This window comes from Pteronotus mesoamericanus, unplaced genomic scaffold (genome assembly GCF_021234165.1).
Source record: "Pteronotus mesoamericanus isolate MK-2021 breed Mesoamerican mustached bat unplaced genomic scaffold, CSHL_Meso_final contig_74, whole genome shotgun sequence".
Classification (NCBI taxonomy): Eukaryota; Metazoa; Chordata; class Mammalia; order Chiroptera; family Mormoopidae; genus Pteronotus; species Pteronotus mesoamericanus.
Window position 1 is genome coordinate 9,717,382 of NW_026555247.1, and position 12,535 is coordinate 9,729,916.

The window sequence follows — 12,535 nt, forward strand, 5'->3', positions numbered from 1 at the left end:
AATTATCAAGCTTTTTGGCACAGAGTAGTTTGTAGTATTCCTTTATTATCTGTTTAACATCAATGGGATTTGTAGTGATGATCTTTTATTTATGATACTAGGAATTTAAAATTAGTAACCTAAAAATCTCCTATCCACTACAAATTTTCTGAATCCTAGCATTCCTCCTTCCTTACTCTATGAAAGATTTCTATGCCAGTCAAGACTAATCTTTCCAATTGTCTTTTGGATCCTTGTCTTCTGTCTCCTTGAGGATTTTCCTCCAACGATCATTCTTTTCCCTCCTGTCCTCAGCCCCTTCATTTTTTGCTGGTTATTTTTCCTTTCATGTACACATGCTCAAGTCTCTCCCATCCTAAAATAAAACAAAACTCTGTAGCTACCATCTGATATTTCCTTTTTAAAAAAGATTTTATTTATTTATTTTTAGAGAGAGGGAGGGAGAAAGTAAGGGAGAGAAACATTGATGTGTGGTTGCCCCTTGCATACCCTCAAATGGGTACCTGTGCCACAACCCAGGTATGTGCCCTGACTGGGAATTGAACCAGCAACCCTTTGGTTCGAAGGCCAACACTCAATCCACTGAGCCACACCAGCCAGGGTTATTTTCTTTTCTATAACCAAAATTCTTGAAAGAAGAGTCCATACTTTTAGTCTAAATTCTTCATCATTCGTTTTATTTTTTAATGAACTTGGTCTGATTCCAACAGGCCACACAGTCAGATGTGTACAAGTTACATTTCTTTGGTTTTCTATAACGTAACTTAATCGTTTATTCACCAATTCTGAGTAAACTCAGTCATTCAAGGTTTTCTCAGTACCTCATAGGTAATCTCTGTTAATTTTAGGGATTACCCTTCCCCACCCTCTTTTTCAGGGCGACTTAACTTCTGGGCAGCAGAAACAGCATGAGAGCTTTGGAATGAAGAGCCTGCGCCAGAGTCTCCCTCTGGCTGGTGTCAGCACCTCTGAGCTCTCCGCAGCTCTGCTGTGATTTCTTGTTGCTGATGCCTGCTATTCTGGCATCTTCTGAGGTGAATATTATTATGTTATAGTGTCTCTGGCGATCGGTCCACATGGTGGAAGTCATCTCACCCCTCTCGGCGCCTGGTCACTGCCTTTCCATGTGGCTCTGGGGGACGGGGAGGGGGAGCGCAGGGACTCTCATAGCTTCATGCTGTTCCCTGGGGACTGGGGAGCTGTAGGTTCTCTTTCCCAGATCTGCTTGCTCATCTAACATGCTGACTGCTTTGTAACTCCAGAAAGTACTTAATAATTATTTAATAATTTATATAGATAAAAGGAGGCATTGTTGTTATTACAACTGCTTGCCAACTTCGTTACGGACTTAGCATGAGGTTAAGTCATTTAGACTGCTCTTTGATGAAAGACTGCCATCCCATGTGATTACAGAATATCAGAAAGGAATGTTTTCTTTTAATCACATCTTTAATTTCTCTATAATAACAGCAAACCGCATGTAAGAGCTATTTCATGTTTCACTTTTTTGCAAAGCCTCTTACTATTGGTTCTTTCTTTTTTAGAGCTAAGAGAAATTTAGCTCTTGATTCTTCATAGAAGAAAACTGAAGTCCTGTGGAAGAAACAACTTGCCCAAAATTAGACACAGGTTAGATTTGGCCAGGTCCCCAGTTCCCAGTCTGGAGCTCTTTCTAATTCATTGTGGTCCGCCCTTCTATATACAATTGCCAAAGGAATCTTCCTGGAACACTGTTTCGAACATGTCATTGTCCCAATGCCTCTCTATGGATCACTAAATAAAGCACCAGTTCCTAAGGCCAGCCGGAACAGTTCTCTAATCTATTCCCTCAACCTACCTTTCTTCCTCCCTAAATCCTATTCAGACTCCAGCTAATCTGGAATACTCTTTATAATTGGAGATGTTCTATGTTGTCTTTTAAACACACCATTGCCTGTACTCTTTGCTCTGTGCCTGGAAAGATCTTCTCTTTTATTCTTTGAATTTAGTAGGAACCTAATTCAAGCTTTAGGATATAGCCAGAGGGCTACTTCTTAATACATTATTCTTGAATCTCTCTACACATGGATATAATTTCTCATTCCTTCAAGTTATCATAAAACTTTCTTTAATGTTATTGTGTGAAATTTATCACACTCTGAGTTTTTGAAAATTTGCATTTTCTCTTCTAAATTATAAAATCTTTGGTACAAACTCTTATTTATATGCCTATCTCCTATGGAATTTGCATATACAAAGGAGGAGGAGCTAAATAAATCTTTTAAAATGTAATTAAATATAGTGGGAAAATATAAAAACAAATCAGTACAAACAAACCTAGAATAACATCAATTACACTTAAGGAAGTTCAGTAGCTATATTTTTTTCCCTGAGTTTGTAGCACGGTTTATTCAGAAATAAAATGGGTGATTCACCTTTGAAAAGAGCATCTTAAAATTCAATTTCAACTTGCAACTTTAAGAAATATGAAAAGGCTTTCAAATATTCCTATGAAATATTATAACAGACTATTACCTTTTATAGGATGATTTTAGTTTAGTCTGACGCATAGGTTAGAGGACAAACTAGATGGCTAGGATTGCTTCTGTCAGTTTCTCTGACTTCTGGACCGAGTGTAAATTGAGCTCCATGAACTGCCATGCCTCTAAAATCTTCACTGATGAAGAAGACTCCTAAATTTTCCTGGGGTTTATCTCCCGCTCTATTGCCCACATGTATTCTCTTAGGACATCAGGGGGACATGCCATTTCTTGTTCTACATCAGGAAATTAACCTGATGTTATCAATTTAGGGAGCCAATGCGATGACTTGCAGAATGTCAAGACAGTCAAGCTCCCTATGGACCATACTACAACAGAAGGCAATGGAATTAACATAGCCCTGGAGCAAGACAGTGAATATATTCTATTGCTTCTGTGTAAAGGTGACCTGTGTTTGATCTTTTCTATTGAAGGAGAAGAATGCTCTCATTAGATCAAAATCCACAAACCAGATGTCAGGGACTGTATTGATTTGTTGCAGCAAAAACACCATGTCTGATCAGCTATCACTTGTTTTCATACTGCAGTGACCCTTGAATAAGGATATAATGGAGAGCACCACCCTTGCATCCTTTACGTGTCTAAGGACTAATCTAACACTACTGGGTTGTGGTATTGCTTCTGATTTAGCATCTGAGCCAAGGCTTGAAGCAGTATCAGGGGATTCCATTTAACTTTTCCTATCATAATGGCTCTGCCTCTATAGCTAAGTGAAAAATTATGTGAGAGTTATATCATTTCTAAAAATATTTTTCCCAATGACAAATGCAGAGACAGAGGAGAAAAATACAGAGTAGGTCTGTGAACCCATTGGTCTGACTGAAAACAGACACAGGTTGCAATTTCATTTATTACCAGGTCTCCATATACCTCTCCTCTAACTGAAGGATCATAATGTGGCTTTGGGTCCCCAAGTATCAGTGTCAATTCAGACCCTCTATTTTACAGACCTGGAAAAGTCTGAGTATTTCCCCAATGCACAGTTATCCCACCAAGTGGTAGGAAGTTCTATGAAAATATTGGAGGAATGTTTACTACATATTCTTGCAGTAGTTTTTCAAAGTCCTTCCTCCAGGAAATATAGACAGAGCCTCCTCATCAACCAAGGGGCTCTGACTATCAGCCAACACAGGTTTAGAAACTGCATGAATGTCCATGATTTTCCACTGGGGCAGAGGATTTTACCGTCTGCTCCTTCGTGTTCAAATTTTTTGATTACACAGATCGAGTAACATCCTGATCAACTGACCAGCTGTCTCACCCCTAGATACAAATGATCTATTAACCATTGCCAGATCCCTATAGATCAAGCCTCTGATTGTCACTCCAGTCTTCTTACCCATTATGTAATTATATCTACTTCATTGTAAAAAACTAAGTGCATGTCTGGCTTCACCATTCCAAACCCCATCATCCCTGGTGATATTATAGAGCCTAGTTCTTTCACTGCTCCTTCAACTGTTGATCCTGCTTAGAAAAATTTGCTGAGCTCTTCAGAAAAGCTGGTTTTCACTTACTAGTGCGTTCTATATTGCCTTAGGGAAGGGAATGTCCTGTGACCTGTCCTGGTCATCATAGTCCAGCAGTGGGTTTCAGGGATTAACATACGAAGTCTATTCTACCATCTACACATCCTAAAACTATTGGCACCGTTTTCAGCACTGTGCCAGAAAATTCTGGCATCTCCATTTCATCTTCTGTAGGCCACCATCGTATCCAAGATTCAAGGGGCCATTTCAACCATTCGGATTAGCTCTTTGCTAGAATAGCATGGGTAAGTATCATCTTGTCAATAAATCATGCCCTATCCAATTTCACCTTGTTCCCATCTATCCAGAAAAGTCTCTAGCTTTGAGGTGGTACCTGGCAGGAGGCCACACTGGGGCTATCATTTTTTTAAAGGTTTCAAATACTGTTAAAAGAAGCCAGATTACTCCATAACCCATTCAATGATCATTGTCCAGACACTGCATATTCCAATGACTTAGTTTCCACTTGAACATAATCTAAGCACTAACTAAGCCCAGGCAAAAGCCTTAGTAACCGCGATGCCCTTGCTTGGTAGGGATTACCACTACCTCACTCTTAGCTTCCAATGTTGTAGTCAATTTGCTCTGTTGAATAGTGTTCTTCTAAAATTTGTGTCCTTTTGGAACCTTTGACAGTGAACTTATTTAGGAATAGAATTTTTACAGATATAATTGGTTGTTAAGATGAAGTCACACTGTATTAGAGTGGGCCTAAATCCAAAGACTGATGTCCTTATAAGTGGACCATGTGAAGAGACACAGAAGCACAGAGAGAATGCCATGTGACTACAGAGTGATGAAGCAACAAGCCAAAAAACACCATGGACTGCTAGCAACCACCAGGAGCTAGGAGAGAGGCATGGGACAAGCTCTCTCTTAGAGTCTCCAGAAGGAACCACTCCTACAGCCTTGATTTCAGACTTCTGTCCTCTGGAACTGCAAGAGACTGGAACTCTGTTGTTTTAAGCCACTCAGTTTCTGGTACTTTGTTATTGCAGCCCTAGGAAATGAATACACTCGGGTTCCCTGGAAAACAGCATCTGAAGCAGAGGTCTTAATGCTAGACCTGTGTCAGCAGTACCATCTCATTGAGCAGAAGTGAGGGTCGGTGGAGTGAACCAGGGAAGGGAGGATGGCCCATATGAAGTTGTGATATCTAGCTGGTAGTCATTAGCTATAGAATCATTAGAAAAAAATGCATGAACAATGTCTCAGTTTTGTGTGTTGAGGAGAGAAAGGAGGAATAATATATCTAGATGGCTGCATTTCCCACTGATCAAAACCCTGTGGGGTATGAACCCTCCTCCATGTACAGATTGCACATATATCAGCACTGGGTTTTCTTGGTGGGCCATCTGGAGCCATGCAAGACAAGCAATTGCTATCAGATGTCAGGCAAAGAAGACAGAGGAGGAAAAATGCCCTAGTTCCTTCCTTCCTTGACCTCTAATCTCCTGCTAGTGCCTTTCATTGTGGGAACCCAGCCAGAGCCAGCTGTCTCAGGGCCTGGGAAATGCAACAGCCTCTAGTGTCCTTTGACTGAGAATAAGGAAGAGTGAGAAATGAATCTGCGAGCCAGTAGGCCAGGGACAAACACAGCATGCCTGGTGGCATTGGGAAGGGGCACGGCAGTGATTTCCAAGAATATGCCCTGTCTGCTGCTGAGACAGCCTCTTTTTGCAGCTGCTGTACTGGATTTTCCCATTGGGCAGAGGGGCCACTGCATAGCAGATTGATCCTGATGACAGAGGGATCATCTGAGCCCCTGTTCTTCCCAAAACTACCGTACGTAGGTTACTAAAAGAAGGTCCACTTATGAGACTGAATGTGGGCAGGGAGGGGAGATAGAGGCTCTGAAACACCCATATTTAACAATAATAAATATGTTTGCTGGTGGGTGAGTGGAAAATATGAAAAAGAAGCCTTTTGTACAGACTTCATTAGATCACTTGGATCACTTGCATTAGTGAAGAGCTATGAAGGCGGTAACTGATTATATGTTGATGTTGCTCTCCCTCTCTTTCTCCCTCCCTTCCCCTCTTTCTGAAAATAAATAAATAAAATCTTAAAAAAAAAGAGTTGTGGATTTGTCTATTGCCATAAGGACAAAAATCCTAGTCATTAGGTTTTGTAGGGAGGGGTTTATTGAGACTTGGCAGGTTACACAGGTGAAGAAGGAAAATCACCATAGTCAAGGAATGCCTGGAAGGCTATGGAAACATGAATGATACCTGTTCTATAAACTCCATATCAGGAATGAATATGGCTTGCCAGGAATTCAGCAAGGTAGAGCTTTGGAATTGGATGGGCCAGTGATCATTGATGTAAGCTGACAAAATTTTCTCAAGCCTCTCTCCTGCTCATTTTAGTTTTTGGAAGAGCTTCATCACCACATTACTCCCAAGTTAAATTAGACCAGTTAGTGCTTTTGGTCAAAATAGAGGCCATCTGTTAATTTTCCCTAGTCTTTTCTGCTATAGAACAAATCAATAATATGGCCTTGCCTTCTGTTACCTGTAACTCAGTTTTTAAGATGTAGTCATAAAAAAACTACTGTGTAGTCCTTTTCAGTCTAGTGTTTGACAACATCTTATGAAAGAGGAGGACTGAAATCTAGAGCTCTGTTCATTCAGTTGCTCAACACATGTTTGCTGAATGTTGACTACATGCTTAGTTCCGAGGAAAAAGCAAGCAGTATGACAGAAACTTTCCCAATTCAGGGAGTCTTCTCATTTTCCAGTGGGAACATGTAACTTTGGGAAGGTAATTATGAATGGCTGAACCTGGTCTGGGAGCCAGGAAAGGAAAGGATTTTCTGAAGATTGACGAGGCATTAGACTGGCCCATAGAAAGGTTCCAAGGCAGGAAAAAGTATGGCTTATCCGAGGAGATAAAAGCTCAGCTTGGTCCTGGCCAGTGTGGCTCAAGGGGCTGGAATGTTGTTCCATGAACTAAAAGGTTGTAGTTCCATTCCAGGCCAAGGCACAAACCTAGTTTGTGGGTTTAGTCCCCGGCCAGGGAATGTATGGGAAGCAACCGATTGATGTTCCTCTCTCACATTGATTTTTCTTCTTTTTCTCCCTTCCTTTTTCTCTAAAATCAATAAATGTATCTTCTAGTGAGGATTAAAAAAACAAAAAAACCAAACAAACAACTCAGCCTGGTCAGGATGTATTGCTAATAGAAAGAAAGGGTCTGAAGGTCAATGAGGGAATTGATTTTTTATTATTTGTTTCTATGTTGTGGTTAGGAAGCCTGCTGTTTTAAGTCATTATCTTATTAATAAAAATCAGTACTTGAGTATGGTGTAAGGAGTTGGTCTAGTTTCATTTTTTTGCACATATTTCCCTAATGCCACTTACTGAATAGACTGTCTTTACCCTACTGTATGTTCTTGCCTCCTCTTCCAAATATAATTGACCATAAAAGCATGCATTTATTTCTGGACTCTCTATTCTGTTCTACTGATCTATATGTCTGTTTTTATGCCATTACTATGCCCTTGTAGTATAGTTTGATATCAGACAGAACGATTCCTCCACCTTCGTTCTTCTTTGTCAATATTGTTGTGGCTATTTGCTGTCTTTTGTGGTTCCATATACATTTTTGGAATATTTGTTCTAGTTCTGTGAAATATGCCATTGGAATCTTGACTGAAATTACATTGAATCTATAGATTGCTTTAGGTAGTACAGACATTTTAATAATGTTAATTATTCCTACCCATGAACATGGTATATACTTCCACTAATTTGCACCTTCTTCAATAGCCTTCTTACACCATACACAAGAATAAACTCAAAATGTATAAGAGACTTAAATGTTAGACTCAAAACCATGAAAATCCTAGAAGAAAACATAGTCAGTAAAATCTCAAACAGTTCTCGTAGCAATATTTTTTTCTGATACGTTGCCTTGAGTAAGGGATACAAAAGAGAAAAATAAACAAATGAGAGTATATCAAATTAAAAAGTTTTTGCAAAGCAAAGGAAACCACCACCACCAAAAAAAAAAAGACAACCCACTGAATGGGAGAACATATTTGCCAATGATACATCTGATAAGCGGTTAATAGCCAAAATTTATTTAAAAACTTATAAAACTCAACACCAAAATTCAAACAATCCAACTATAGAAATGGGCAAAGGATCTGGATAGACATTTTTCCAGAGAACATACAGATGACCAGTAAATATATGAAAAGATGCTCAACATCACTAATCATCAGAGAAATGCAAATTAAAACCACAATGAAACATCACCTCACACTTGTCAGAATGGCTATCATCAATAAATCAACAAACAAGTGTTGGCGAGGATGTAGGGGAAGTGAACTCTCATGCACTGTTGGTGGGAATGCAGATTGGTACTGTCACTGTGGAAAGCAGTATGGCTTTACCTCAAAAAATTAAAAATGGAACTACTTATGACCCAGCATTCCCACTTCTTGGAATGTATCCAAAGAAACCAGAAACATTTACTTCAAAGGAATATATGCACCTCTATGTTCATTGTGCATAATTTACAGTCACCAAGATTGGAAGCAGCTCAAGTGCGCATCAGTAGATGAGTAGGTAAAAAAGCTGTGGTACAGTTACACAATGGAATGCTACTTGGCTGATGCATAGATGGACCTGAAGAGCATTATGCTAAGTGAAACAATCCATTCAGAGAAAGATAAGTACCATATGATTTTTCTCATGTGGAATCTAATGAAAAAAATTAACAAACACAATAGCGATAGGCTCCTAGATAGAGAATAGTCTGACAGGTGTCATAGGGGAAGAGTGTTGCTGGGCTGTGTGATAAAGGCAACAGGATTAAGGGGAAAAAAACCCTCATACACAGAACAACAGGATGGTGATTACCAGAGCGGGTACTGAGGGAATGTAGAAGCGGGTATAGGTGGGAAATATGAGGGTGGAAGGAGACTCGACAATGTCACTCCAATAAATTCAGTAAAAAAAAATCAGTCCTTGAAAGTCTGAAATTCAATTGGATGTACCTTTATTGAGCAAGACATGGTTTTTACCCTCAGGTAATTTATAATCTAGCAGAAAAGTTAAGACACACTTTTATATTGTTACAATATAGGTCAGCATGGGCCTTAAGGGAAGGGCACAGCGCTCTGCGAGCACTGAGGTAGGTGTGCGGGATTTGTGCTGCACTTACTTCCTCAACAAGTATTCAACAGTACCTTCTCTGAGGTTACAAAGATGAGCAAGACAAGGAATCCAGTCTTCTTGGGGAGCCAGACACACATATAAATAGTTAGAATCTTGGACTGTAAAGAGAGAAATAGACTCAGGCTTTAATGGGATAATAACTGTAGATATAATTTATTGAGCACTTATTAAACACTTTACAAACATTTTTGCATTTGTTTCTCACAATAACCTTACAAGGTAGGTATTGCTATCCTTCTTTTTGAGATGAGAAAATCAGCAATCAGAGAAGTGAAATAAATTGGAGAGGTTCCAAAGTTTAAAATTTGAAAATATGGAGTGCAAATTCTTACTGACAACAAGCCACGGGATCTTAACCACCATAGAATAGTGCTTCTCAGTAACACATGGGTGCTCACGGCAGGGCAGCTCATTTGAGCCATGCCAGAGGTAAGGAATGCCTCCCTTGGGCTAAGTCGAGGGATTAGGAGATATTGGGGAGGCAAATGAGGGGACAGGAAGGTGCTCTAGCAAAGAAAGCATGAGTAGACGCCCAGGAGGCAGGGAACTATGTGATGTCAGGGAATCATAACCATTCTAGGTAGTTCTAGAATATGCAGGGAAGCAGGACTTGGAAGAAAATGCGACTGGGGAAGGACTGGGATCATGGAGGGTGTTGCACATGAATTCAAAAATGGAACTGGGTGATGGGGGTCACTGTGGAGCTGTAATTAGAGAAATGCCGGGCCTGGGTTTGCATTTTAGAGTGATTACAATGGCAGCCTGATGGTGGATGGTGTGAGGGGAGCAAAAGCGGGAGAACGTTTAGAAATTGTTGCAGCGTTTCAGGTAAGAGAGGGTGAGGGTTTGAACTAAGTTAGTAGCAGAATGGATGGGAGATGGGAAGCTTGAGAAAAATGCAGGTGGTAAAGTTAGGAGGCTTTCCTATGGCTGTGAGAATCAACATGGAGAAATTTGGCTGGACTCTTTGGTTCCGCTGTGGGAGACAGAGTAGATGCATGGTGATGCCGTCAAACAAGGAGAAAGCAGGTTTGGGGGTAGATGATGATTTCAACTTTAGTCATGTTGAGTTAAAAATCCTACTGGGACATCCAGGCGAAGAGGTCCAGCCGGAAGCTGGAAATCTGCGTCAAAGTCCACGACAGTCATGTGGACTTGGAGAAAGAGATTTGGGATCCATCAGCCCATGGGTGTAGTTGGAGCAAGGAGAAAAAAAGAGATTCCTCAGGCAGAGAATTGAAGTGAGCTGAGTGAGGGATGAAGGATGGTCACGGGGGAGTTGGGGAGGGTTACGTGGGAGGGGGATGGTGATGTTGGAGGGGGCATGTGACAAGGTCATTAGGAGAGAGGAGAAATGCACGCTTTAGGTTGTGCAAATAATAGGAACAAAATAGGGAAGAAAGTAAGAATGCTTTCAAAGAATGTAATAGTTCAATTTGGCTGGATAATAATGGTTTGGATGCAGTTATTTGGTGATATTGGGTGAGGGTTATATTGCTGTGGGCCTTGGAGCTAGGCAAGAAGCAGCAGGGAGCAGAATGATGCTGTAGACTAGTTATTTGCAAAGTGTGTAGAGTAGAATAAGGGGAGGAGTTATATGTACAATGAATATTACCCAGCCCTAGAAAAGAAGGAAATCCTGACATACCTACAACATGGACATGACTTGAAGAGATTATGCTAAGTCTCAGAAGGATAAATACTGTATGATTCTACTTACATGAGGTACGTAGAGTAATCAAATTCAGGGAGACAGAAAGTGTAATGGTGGTTTCCAGGGCTAGGGCAGAGGGAAAGGGAGTTATTATATGGAATTTTGGTTTTGCAAAATGAAAAGAGTTCTGGAGATGGACACTAGTGATGGCTATATAACAATGAGAATGTACTTAAAGTCCCTTAAAAATGGTTAAGATGGTAAATTTTATGTTATGTTTTACCATGATTAGAAATTTATAAGGAAAAAAGAGAGAAAAAAGATAAGAGTGATAAGAAGTAGGGTTGCCCTGGCTGGTGTGTCTCAGTGGATTGAGCACTGGCCTGTGAACCGAAGGGTTGCTGGTTCAATTCCCGGTCAGAGCACATGCCTGGGTTGCAGGCCAGGTCCCCAGAAGGGGGCACTCAAGAGGCAACCACATATTGATGTTTCTCTCCCACTCTTTCTCCCTCACTTCCCTCTCTCTAAAAATAAATAAATAAAATTTTTTAAAAAAAGAAGAAGCAGGGCTTCTTTTCAGAGGTCATTTTTAGCAGTCCAGGTCAGTGCTATTGTGGCTCAAACTGGAGAGGTAGCAGTGGAATTATCAGCGGAACTCTATGAAAAGGCTATGTTTGTATGTCCAAGGTGGCCAAATGCTGGCAATGCCATATGACTTAATAGAAAGGCAAGAAGAGACAAATCTTTTAATGAAGTCCAAGAAAATGTACATTCTTACCATTTAAGTTAAATTGCAAAATATTTCTTGGGGGGCACTTGCTTTGAAACTAATTACCCAAATAGCAAGTATTTTCCGTTTCAATCATCTCAGGTCAGTTGGAAAAGTTATTTTTTATTAGTCTTTCCTTTGTCCAGTGTGAAGCTGAGTTGCCAGAATTGCCTTCTTCAGCACAAAATTGCCTTCAGTAGAAAATTGCCTTCAGTCTTTTGTGTCTCAAAAGGGAAATGTTTCCATTTCCCTATTTTATCCTGAAAACTTTCAAAAAGTTTGGGCAGTGCCCAGTGCTGTCCTCATTACTCATTTCATCATTTCAGCTCTAGTTCTTGCACTTGGCAGGCCTCAGATGCCAAGTTTCTGCCTCGGCACTGGTCAAAATCCCAGAGGACTTTGGGACCAATAGTCAGTGACCTGTCTCTGAGTTGAGATTCTTTAACTTTTCAACAAATTAACAGAATAAAAGCAACAGCTTTATTATCACTTACAATAGACTAGGATTGGAAAAAAATCAGAGACATAAGTGGTGCTCAAACTTTGCTGTACATAAGACTCATTCCAGGAGATTAGTAAAAAAAAGAAAATTCCCATTGGCTTTTACAGAGATTCTTATTCAGCACATCTTGGTGAGGTGCAGAAACCTGTTTTTAACAAAAGTTTGGATAACTGTTATACAGGTGGTCCGTGCACTATTTTTTAAAAGAATTGATAAGCTAAATCAGGGTTGACTTATTTTCCTGAAAAAAAAAAATCACAATTATCCTAATAATACTGTCATTTTAAGGTGGTATTTCCTCTAGCATTCTGAGTACATGTTAGTTCATAATACTTCTGAAGAACATTTTTTTTCC